Here is a 12,802-nt window from a genome sequence, read left to right as displayed (position 1 = left end):
TTTGCTACTGGGAGAGTTGAAAATTTTAATTAAATCTTAACAAATTGTTCTGGGAATGAATGAGAGAAGGCACTTGTGTGTGTGTGCGGATTTGGTCAAAGGTTACAACATGATAGAGTTATGGTTTGTATGTTACCATGTGAAATATTATGTGCTTAGAAGGCTGAAGGTCATGATGTGCTACATTGTTACCGGAGTGGTTTTTGGTTAAATTAAGTTTAGTAACATATTTATGAAGTTTTAAAGGAAGCTATAAATATTTAAGTTAGAAACTTTGAGATTTCATAAATAAAATACCTAATTCCTTAAAAGGATAAGTTAATGTTGTTTTATGGGTGTATGAATTTAGGGAGTGAACCTCAAATATATTTAACTAACAGATCTTTCACCGGTTATTGGAACAAAATCCAACAATTTCAGGGACCTTAACTAGGACGGAACATTTGTATTTGGTGTTCATAAGTACAAAGGATCCAATTACCAAAAAATCCCATTACCAAATAACAGATTTTTATGGTAATTTTTGGTAATCGAAACTACTTACAAATAAACTTACTTACTTACTTAGTTGGCCCATTACAGAACATTTGTTCCATACACCGAACTAAGAAAAGATATTCCTCTCTGTTTTTCGCTTGACTTTTTGGAATACCGCGCCTTTTCATTTATTCATCCACTTGTATGCTCCATCGAAGCTGAGGCCTGCCGATTCTGCGTGCACCGCCATGTGGCATGTATTCCTACGCCTTTTTAGCGGGTTCTTCATCGCTCATTCTCATGATATGGCATAGCCAACGCAATCGTTACATCTCGATACGTTTAACTATATTCATGTCTTTGTATAGCTTATACAGCTCGTGGTTCATACGACGCCGATATTCACCGTCAACGCAAATCGGCCCGTAGATCTTTTCTGGCTTTGTTTTTAAATTGCTTACTTAGACCATAGTAGCATCTGTTTGCCAATACAATTCTTCTTCTTATTTCACAACTGATGTTGTTTGTTGTGTTTATGGCAGTGCCGATGTAGACGAAGTCTTTAACTACCTCAAAATTGTAGGTACCAACTTCCACGGTTGGTCCGAGCTCTTTGGACGCTTTGCGCGTCGACACCATCATTTAGTCTTTTTGCCGTTTACCGCCAGACCCACTTTCGCAGATTCTGCTTCGACCTTCCTAAAGGTATCAGTTACTTCCTTTACTGATCGTCCCATTATGTCTATGTCGTCAGCATAAGCAAGTAACATGTGGCTATTGGTGTAGATTGTGCCATTTCTTTTGACATTTGCATCTCGTATTACCTTTTCCAGCAAAATGTTGAATAGGTCACACGAAAGGCTGTCTCCTTGTCTGAAACCTCTTTTGGTACAAAATTCTTCGGAGAGGTTCTTTCCAATTTTAACTGAGGACCTAGTATCAGTTAAAGTCATCTTACAAAGCCGGATGAGGTTTGCGGGGATACCAAATTCAGACTTTGCATGGAATACCTTTGATCGGAGGGGACTGTCGAATGCTGCTTTATAATCGACAAAAAGGTGAAATGTGTCGATCTGCATCTCTTGGGTCTTCTCTAGGATTTGCCGCAGGGTACATATCTGGTCAATGGTGGACTTGCCAGGTCTAAAGCCACATTGGTATGGCCCAATTATTTCGCTGACCATTGGCTTTAGTCGTTCGCACAATATCCCTGACACTATCTTATGGGCAATAGGGAGAAGACTTTTGCCCCTATAGTTGGAGCATATAGTCTTATCTCCTTTCTTGTGGACGGGACATAGGATGCTCAGGTTCCAATCGTCGGGTACCCGTTCTTCCTGCCAGATGGTGCTAACTAGCTGATGCATACACCTTATCAGCGCGTCGCCTCCGGTTTAAAACAACTCGGCTAGTAGGCCATCAGCTCCTGCTGCCTTATTATCCTTCAGCCGGTTTTTTGCTGTCTTTTCCTCATCTTGGCCGGGTGGTATACATTCAATACCATCTTCTGAGATTGGATCTGTGGTATCTTTATTGACTTCGCTACTATTGGATACCAACAGTTTGAAAAAATGCTCTTTCCATATCCTTAGCAAACTAACTGTATCAGTTACCAGATTACGTTGCTGGTCTCTACAGGAGGATGTGCCAGTTCCAAAGCCATCAGTTTGATGTTTCACTCTTTGGTAGAATTTTCGGACTTCATTTTGTCTCCTGTACATTTCGAATTGTTCACACTCCCGCTTTTCCATCTCTCTCTTTTTCCTGCGGAAAAGACGTTTCTCCTCTCTCCTTTTCTCCCGATACCTCTCTCATGCGCTACGCGTTGCTACTGATTGTAAAGTAGCCCTATATGCCGCATTTTTCTCTTCGGTAGCAGCACGACACTCATGGTCATACCATGGATTCCTTGGTGGAGGTCTCTGGTATCCAAGTACTGATTTTGCGGCTGTTTGCATGGAGTGGGCAATGTTTTGCCATTATCCTGATATGTTATCGGGACGAGGAGTGCTTTGATTAAGCAGTTGGGCCAGTTGAGTGGAATATGCTGTGGCTATATGTTGTGATTGTAGCTTACCGATGCCCAACTTCCGTGTTGTGTCTGTTCGCACTTTGTTTGCTACGTTTAATCTGGTACGTACCTTTGCTGCAACAAGGTAGTGGTCCGAGTCTATGTTTGCACCTCGGAACGATCGTACATTCAACACCCTTGATGCATGTCTTCCATATATCACAACGTGATAAATTTGATTTCTTGTTCTTTGATCTGGTGCCCTTATGAATATCGAGATGCTTAAACTTGGTACTGCTAACTACCATGTTTCTTGCAGCTGCAAAATCTATCAGCCTCATACCATTGTAAGATGTTTCACTGTGGAGACTGAATTTTCCGACTGTTGGGCCAAAGATATTCTCCTTTCCAATTTTGGCATTAAAATCGCCTAGTATCATTTGAATGTCATGGGCAGGGCAACGGTCATAAGTTCCTTCTAAGCGCTCTTAAAATATATCTTTGGTCTTGTCTTCATTGCGAGCATGAACGCAAATGAAGCTGATGTTGAAGAATTTTGCTTTTAATGGAATTGCAGCGAGTCTATCATTCACTGGAGTGAAGCTAGAGACCAGATGTTTTAACCTCTGACCAACTACAAATCCGCAACCAAACTCATGCTTTATGTCATGGCAGCAATAATACGCCTTTCCCAATCCATCGTATTTCCTGTATGGCAGTAACATCGGCCTTGTACTTTTCAAGTACATCTGCCAATGCGTAAACTGCACCTTCTCTATAAAGAGTGCGAACATTCCAGGTGCAGATTCGCAGATCGTGGTCCTTAGAACGTTTGCGGGGGTCCTCATCTTTTGAGGGATTTGTTTTTCTTCTTCTTCTAATCAAAGCTACTTACAAATAAACTTACTAACCCATTATTTTAACAAGGGCATGTAGCACTGAACAAATAACTCAAAGGATATCACATCTCACAAAATTCAGTTTCGAGAAAAGCGAGTTTTAATTTGCGATTGAAATTTGACTTCTGATTAATAACCTTTACAGAAAATATGAAATAACTACTTCGACCATCTCTTCCAAATAGTGCCAAACTTCTGAGCAAGATCAGTGTTCTAGTGTTTCCTAAACTCAAAAAAAAAACTTTTATCTTGATTTATGCCAAACTCCTAATAAATGGCAACTCCTAGTAAATGACTCAGGATATGGAAAGAACATTTCTCCAAACTGTTGGTATCCGATAGTAGCAAAGACGGCGAAAATACCACAGATCCAATCCCCGAAGATGGTATTGAATGTATACCACCCGGCCAAGATGAGGTAAAGACAGCAATAAACCGGCTGACGAATAATAAGGCAGCAGGAGCCAATGGCTTACCAGCCGAGTTGTTCCAAACCGGATGCGACACGCTGATAAGGTGTATTCATCAGCTAGTTAGCACAATCTGGCAGGAACAACGAGTACTCGACGATTGGAACCTGAGCATCCTGTGCCCTGTCCACAAGAAAAGAGATAAGACTGAATGCTCTAACTATAGGGGCATAAGTTTTCTCCCTATTGCATACAAAAAAGTGTCATGGATAATGTGCGAGCGACTAAAGCCTATGGTCAATGAAATAAATAGGCCATACCAATGCGGCTTTAGACCTGGCAAATCCACCATTGACCAGTAATTTACCCTGCGGCAAATCGTGGAGAAGACCCAAGAGATGCAGATCGTCACTTACCACCTTTTTGTTGATTACAAAGCAGCCTTCGACAGCCCCCTTCGTTCAAAGGTATTCCAAGCCATGTCTGAATTTGGTATTCCCGCAAAGCTCATCCGGCTTTGTAAAATGACTTTAACTGACACGAGGTCCTCAGTTAAAATAGGAAAGAACCTCTCCGAAGGGTTTGGTACCAAGACCCAAGAGATGCAGATCGACACCTACCACCTTTTTGTCGATTAAAGGGTAGCCTTCGACAAAGGTATTCCAAGCCATGTCTGAATTTGATCCCTGCAAAGCTCATTTGGCTTTGTGGAATGACATTAACTGATACTCGGTCCTCAGTTAAAATAAACAAGTAAGAACGGCGTTAAGTTCGGCCGGGCCGAACTTGTTATACCCTCCACCACAAGTTGTATTGAAGTAAAATGGAATAATTAGTTTCCTTTCGTGTATGAAGAAGACTTACATATGTTCCCACAACATCCCCGAAGGGACAAGGGAGGCTTCTCTCATATCAATGAGTGCACGCCGATTCATATTAGCTCAATGATATGGGACCTATTTTTTATCGCCGAGTCCGAACGGCGTGTCTTACGACACCACTCTTAGAGACGTTTTTCATGGCTGAAATACTCAGGAAATGTCGCCGGCATTACTGAGGGGGAATATTGCCACCGTTGTAATTTTGATGTTGTTTGGCCTGGGATTCGAACCGCAGACCTTCTGAGTGCAAGGCGGACGTGCTAAACTTTGCACCACGGTGGCCCCCGAAGAAGACTTAATACTCAATTTCAGCAATTTCGGTAAAACAATGTGAGGCACCATTCTAAGGGGGCTATTTCAAAACGTCGCGACGTATAAATCGACGCGTCGATTTATACAGAAAAATTTCTGAAGGAAAGTTTTTAGGCTCAAAGAAGACTAAATACCAAATTTCCTATATTTCGGTAAGAGAATGTGGCTATAACTTAAAAATACCGAAAATCAAGAAGTACGCTTCTATGGGGATTTAGGAAGACGTGGACCTATACTGATAATACTCTTCTGGAAGACGAAATAACGAATTTCAGCCATTTCGTTTGGATATTGTCGTCACAATCTTCAGTATTACGAAAATCGGGTGGTACCGTTCTATGGGGGCTATATCGAAACGTGGACCTATACCGACGGATTTTAGTCAGAAACGGGGCAATATGAAAGCGTGGACCTGTACAGACATATTTCTGGCGAACAGTTTTATAACACATTGAAGACTAAATACCAAATTTCAGCCATTTTGGTGGAATATTGATGACACAACCTTCAAAATACGAAAAATCGGGAGGTACCTTTCCGTGGGGGCTATATGAAGGCGTGGACCTATACCGACAAATTTAAAGGGGAAGTTTGAGTACCCCCAACGAAGTCTAAATACCAAATTTCAGCCATTTCGGTGGAATATTGAGGCCACAACGTTCCGAAAATCGGGAGGTACCGTTCTATGGGTGCTATATGAAGGCATGGACCGACACCTACAAAGTTCTGGGGGAAAGTTTTATACCACCAACGTAGACTAAGTACCAAATTTCAGCCATTTCGGTGTGATAATGAAGCTAAAACCTTCAAAATACCGAAAATCGGGAGGTACCGTTCTATGGGGGCTATATGAAGGTGTGGACCGATACCGACAAAAAAATTCTGAGGAAAAGTTTTATACCCCTAAAGAAGACTATGTACCAAATTTCAGCCATTTTGGTATGATAATGAAGCTAAAACCTTAAAAATACCGAAAATCGGGAGGTTCCGCTTTAAGGGGGTTATATGAAGGTGTGGACCGATACCGACAAAATTCTGGGGGAAAATTTTATGCCCCTAAAGAAGACTACGTACCAAATTTCAGCCATTTTGGTAGGATAATGAAGCTAAAACCTTGCAAATACCGAAAATCGGGAGGTACCGTTCTATGGGGGCTCTATCAAAACGTGGACCGATATATCCCATTTTCAATACCAACCATCCTGCAAGTAATAAAAACTTCTGCACCAAATTTTGACGCACTATCTTTAAAATTGCGAGCTGTATCTTGATTTCAACAGACAGACGGACGGATGGACAGACGGACATGGTCAAATCGACATAGAATTTTATGCTGATCAATAATATATATACTTTATAGGGTCTCCGACGAATATTTCGATGTGTTACAAACGGAATGACAAATTTAATTATGCCCTCCATAGGTGGAGGGTATAAAAGAACCTCTCCGAAGAGTTTAGTACCAAAAGAGGTTTCAGACAAGGTGACGGAAAAGGTTATACGAGATGAGAAGGTCAAAAGAAGAGGCACAATATATACAAACAGCCATATGTTACTTGCTTATGCCGATGACATTGACATCATGGGTCGATCGGTAAGGGAAGTAACATACCTTTGAAAAAGTCGAAAGGGAATATTCTAAAGTGGGTCTGGCGGTAAACGGCAATGCGTACATAGAGATCGGTCTAACTGTTGAGATTGGTTCCTATAATTTTGATCTGCGTTGACGGTGAATATCGACGTCGTATGAACCACGAGCTGTATCTGCTATACAACGACATCATAAGAATGAGCGATGATGAACCCGCTAAAAAGGCGTATAAATACCTGCCACATGGCGGTCCACGCAGAAGGCATAAGCTTAGATGGAGCAAACAAGTGGATGGAGAGATAAAAATGTGCGGTATTCTTAGTTCGGCTTATGGAACAAATGTTCTGTAATGAGCCAGCTAAGTAAGTAAATAATGTCCATAATTATATCAGGCAATTTTCATGCGGCAATTGTCAGTTTGTCGGTGAGAGAGGGTGTTGAGAGGTAATGGGTTACCATATGCCTCACCTCTCTCTCCATCAAATTAGAGATGTGCGTGAGCCTAAAAAATTAGGCACGAACATGCACGAACACGGAACAACATTTTATGCACATTCACGCACAAACACGGCGATTTTCGAGAAGGCACAAACACGGACTACTCACAGCACGACACGCGCCCTCCTCTCAATCATAATCATATCAGGGGTCATCACGGGATACTACCATGAAGATCCAGAACCTGCTGGTTTGACATAAGATATGTCGATTACTGCAGATTATGTGATGATGTGTAAGCCTACTCCATGAAATGTCCAATATTAAATAACACTAAACACAGACTTTCCGGTGATTAGAAATTCTCATCTGTCTCTTCGATGGATATCAAAAAGTCTTCGCTCAAACTAATCCTTGTCTTCTTGGTTCGTTCTTTTTTTTCAAGTCAAGTCCACAAGTTCCTTCTTCCAAACTCTTCCAACAACTTATTCCCATTTTTCTGAACATATTTTATTTTTAACATAGCAAGAATTTTTTTTCAGATTTTTTTCAAAACCCAAACAATTTCATGAAACTTAATTTTGGTTTATCTAAATTTTATTGTCTAATATTTTGCCAAAATATTTTTATTTCATAAATTCTTGTTGCTGTTGTTGTCGTCATCGTCGTTTTGGGTAACTCGTAAACCAAAGGAATGCCGTATCAAAAGGACGCCTAAGTGAATTTAAAAGTTTAATAACGCCAACGAACCATAACATCCCTCCCCCCGTCAAACAACCAGCATCTTTGGTAACACCTCATACCTCATTAGTAACATCTGTAATGAAATTCCAAAACAACACCAGACAACAACAAGAAAACAAATAACACAGAACAGGAATGTCTTCGTTGTATCATCAGCAGGTTGGTTATTTGCGATATGATGAGGGAAGACGTGCGAAGGGTGGATTAAAGAAACATTGGCCAGAAAATTTATACATTTTATGTCGTTTCAGGTTGGATACTTTTATATATCACCAGAACGTTACCATTTTTATGGTATTCCAACTTAAAAATGTGTTAAATTATGTGTTCATATACGAATATTTTTACAGCTTGTTCTGCCTGTCTCCCGTATAGTGAATCTGACTCGGGTACTTGTTATGTTTTTGGATTTTTTTTTTGTGATATTTTCTCTGCTTTGTTCCTGCGGAGCATTTCCTTAAGTGTGAAATTTGAAGCAGCCAACAATAAAAGTAAGAAAAATATATTTATGAGCTAAGGCCAACAAAGGTTAGTCGGCACAAATGTTTTACCCATAAAAACAATATAAATTTCAAAAAGACAATAGCGGCAGCAGCTGACTGAAACCCCCCTCTTGAAAAAAGAACAACGAATGTTCTAGGAAAAAAGTGATTGTGTTTCTAAAGCAAAACTTGCGAACAAATACCCTCCAAGATTGTTATGGCAAATAATCTCATAATTTAAATATTTAATAATATTTATAGAGGAAATGGAGAAGCCGTTGTCGGGATGTAAATTTAAGTTTTATATAAATTTAAATTTGTTATTTTCAAAACCATAAAATTCTATATCAAAAATTGTTTATAAATACCAGTTGCTTTTAAGTATTAAAATACTATTCATTTTGGTAAATAATAACAACTGGAAATTAAAACGTTCGACAGTCAATATTACACATGAACCGAACTATATAGGGCTGAAACAATAGGCAAAATGGGGTGAATTGGCAGTTTTGGTTTTTAATTTTCTCTTCCTGTTTACCTTTTAAATGACTTTCAAAATTTAAAGGACAACATTTTTCAAAAAAAAAAAAAAATGGTATACTTGTACTTATCACACGATGCTGGTCGGTGTCATATAAAGGACTTAATATAATAATTATTAATTTACTGGATTCAAGGATAACACGGACATCAAAATTATCCATAGAAAATCGAATACTAAAAAATCCTTTGCAACACCTCCCGAAATTTTAATATTCTAGCTTTATAAGTTGCCCAGACAGTTGATTATTTAAATCTTAAGGTCTCGGTACATAAGTAGCCTCGCTGCCCGCCTTTCTAGCCTTGCTTAGTTTCTGACATAATACAAATAAAACAAGTAACAAAAATATTTAGTGGGTTTTAAAAATTTTGGGCGTTTGAACCGACAAAAATGTGGATTAGGATTAAAGATCAAAAGTTTTGCGGAGGAGATACTAAAAAGAATGGATCTCCAGCCACTACATATGGTGCCATTGGGGTTTTTTACACCCTTCGGGCTGTTTGCTCAAGAAGTATGGACTTGCCCCTGAAAAAAACTTTTACCATCGTAATTGAGGCAGCGAATGCAAGTTGCTTGAACAAAAATCAAAGTGATTCGATATCAGGTCTTAAAGTGAACTTATCCGAAATTTTTTGTGGGAGGTAACGGATGGAGTGGACAAATATAGCCCATATTTCAACCTGATCTATATCTGGTAGCTATATAATAGGACGTGTAAAGTATAGACCGAACATTTTTTCCGAACATTTTTGAAATTTTGTGGGGGAGGTCCCTGAAGGAGTGGACCGATATGAGTTATGTTCAAACTTAAACTATGTTTGGACAAAATATTACTAGGGACATATTTTGGACCGAATCCCTGACACTTTCTTATAAGCAATAGGGAGAAGACTTATGCCCTTATAGTTGGAGCATACAGTCTTATCTCCTTTCTTGTGGACGGGACACAGGATACTCAGGTTCCAATCGTCGGATACGCGTTCTCACGCCTCCGGTTTTAAACAGCTCGGCTGGTAAGCCATCGGCTCCTGCTGCTTTATTATTCTTCAGCCGAGTGATTGCTGTTTTAACCTCATTTTGGCCGGGCGGTATACATTCTAAACCACCTTCTGGGATTGAATCTGTGGTATCATCGTCTTCGCTGCTATTGGATACCAGCAGATTGGAGAAATGTTCCTTCCATATCCTGAACACGATATCTGTATCTGTTACCAGATTACCTTGCTGATCTCTACAGGAGGATATGCCTGTACCATAGCCATCTGTTTGATGTTTCACTCTATGGTAGACTTTTCGGACTTCATTCTGGCTCCTGTACATCTCGATTTTTTCACACTCCCGCTTTTCTATTTATCTATTTTTCTTGTGGAAAAGACGTTTCTCTTCTCTCCTTTTCTCCCGATATCTCTCGTGCGCTACGCGTTGCTACTGATTGTAAGGTAGCTCTATATGCCGCACTTTTCTCTTCGGTAGCAGCATGACACTCCTGGTCATACCATGAATTCCTTTATGGAGGTGTCTGGTATCCAAGTATGGATTTTGCGGCTGTTTGCATGGAGTGGGCAATACTTTGCCCTTGCGCTGGTATGTTATCGGGATGAGGAGTGCTTTGATTAAGCAATTGGGCTAGTTGAGTGGAATATGCTGTGGCTATCTGTTGTGATTGCAGCTAACCGATCTCTAACTTTCCTGTTGTGTCTGTTCGTACTTTGTTTGCTATGTTTAACCGGGTGCGTACCTTTGCTGCAACAAGGTTGTGGTCCGAGCGTATATATGCTCCTCGGAACGAATGCACATCCAACACGCTCGATGAATTTCTTCCATCTATCACAACGTAATCAATTTGATTTCTTGTTTTCTGATCTGGAGATAGCCAGGTGCCCTAATGGATGTCGAGATGCTGATATCTGGTGCTGCTAACTACCATGTATTTGCCGCTGCAAAGTGTATCTAACGTTCTTATGGGTGAACGCGCGGCACATATTAGCTCACTACCTTTAACGTGTGTTAAAGGCAGCTACCCCAGGTGACACCACGGGGAGGTCAGTGTCCACTTGAGACGAAAGAGGGACCAAGATAAATCCTAGACTTTGCCATGTTAAAGCCGGTCAGGACCGTTCCTTGGTACCTTTTATCACCTACGTCACCCGTCAAATTACAGCTAGTTAGGTAAAAGCTACTGAAAATCGGGAGGTAACGTTATATGGAGGCTATATCAAAATGTGGAACTATCTTGAAAATTGTTTGTGGAAAAGTTTTGTAACTGCTTGAGGTTAAAAATTTTAGCTAAAATCCTCAAAATACCGAAAATCGGGAGGTGCCGTTATATGGGGGCTATACGAAAACGTGGACCTATGCTGACGAGTTATAGTGAAGAAGTTTCGTAACCAAAGAGAAACTCAAATATCAAATTATAGTTATATAATTGTTCCACAAACATCCCGGAAGGGACAAGGTAGACTTCTCTCATATCAATCAGTGCACCCCTATTTATATTAGCTCAATGATATGGGACCTACAATTTATCGCCGAGTCCGAACGGCGTGTCCTAAGACACCACTTGCAGAGAAGTTTTAAAAATTATAGTTAGTTCGTTTAAAAATTGTAGCTATAATCCTCGAAATACCGCAAATCGGGAGGTTCAGTTATATGGGGGCTATAGCAAAACGTGAACCTATGTTGACGATTTTTGGTGGAATAGTTTCGTGGCAACTGATAACCTCAAATGTCAAATTACAGCTAGTTCGGTTAAAAAATTTAGCTAAAATCCTCAAAATACCGAAAATCGGGAGGTACTGTTCGGTTAAAAACTTTAGCTAAGATCCTCAAAATACCGAAAATCTAGAGGTACCATTATATAAGGACTATATCAAAACATGGACCTATGTTGACAATTTTTTGTGGACAAGTTTTGTAACCAGGGAACCTCAAATGTCAAATTACGCGTAGTTTTGTCTACATTGTTTGAGTTCAGTTATATAGGGGCTATATCAAAACAAGGACCTATGTTGACGATTTATAGTGAATAAGTTTTGTGTCCACAGAGAAACTCAAATATCAACTAACAAATAGTTACGCTAAAAATTGCAGCTAAGGCCCTCAAAAATACCGAAAATCGGGAGGTACAGTTAAATGGAGACTATACCAAGACGTGGGCCGACATAGCCCATCTTCAAACTTGACCTGCCTATGACAAAACGGCACTCTGGTGCAAAAATATAGTGTTCTAGCTCAATTATTGCGGACGCTAAAGTATTTACAAGAGACGGGCATGGCTATATCGACTAAGAATTTTAGCTTGATCAAGAATATATATACTTTATAGGGTAGCAAGTTATTACTTCAATGCGTTACAAACGAAAAAAAAAAACAAACTTAATATACCCTCCATACCATATTTATATTTTTTCGTCACAAATCCATCCAATTTTTTTAAGTCTCTCACTTAAGGACAAGCTTTTTATGTGTATAATAATTCCACTAAAACATATGAAGATCGAATCGTCCGTTAAAGAGCTACAGTGGGTACCGCTTTCAAAAATGCAATTTCGAGAAAACAGCATTCAAAACTTCGATGTCACATGCAGCGAAACAGCCGTCCATTTTCGCACGACGTTCCGGGAAATCAAGGAATTTCTCTTATAATATCAGGTTTTTCAATTTTCCCATATGTATGTACATACATTTACATTAATCCCAAGTTTCATCTCTTAAGATTGATGAAAATTCTACTTTTCAATATTTCTTCTGAAAAGGCTTTTATTCTCATAAATTACATGCAAACGAGTTTAGCTGAAGCGATATAAATAACCACTACAAATACTTATTATGTAACGGACGAACACAGAAATTAACATCCTTGTGGTGAATTAATCAACCAGATTAGATAATTAACCATTTTAATGGAACACTTTGTTCTAATTTACAATAAACAACGGCAACAGAACATAAATATCCTTATAACGCAACAATCCCCCTTTGGGCATGTAGTGGTGGATTATTGAAAGGATATTAAT

The sequence above is a fragment of the Musca autumnalis genome, unplaced genomic scaffold (assembly GCF_047663935.1).
Source record: "Musca autumnalis isolate F117 unplaced genomic scaffold, ASM4766393v1 scaffold_3, whole genome shotgun sequence".
Lineage (NCBI taxonomy): Eukaryota > Metazoa > Arthropoda > Insecta > Diptera > Muscidae > Musca > Musca autumnalis.
This window is presented reverse-complemented; position numbering follows the sequence as displayed.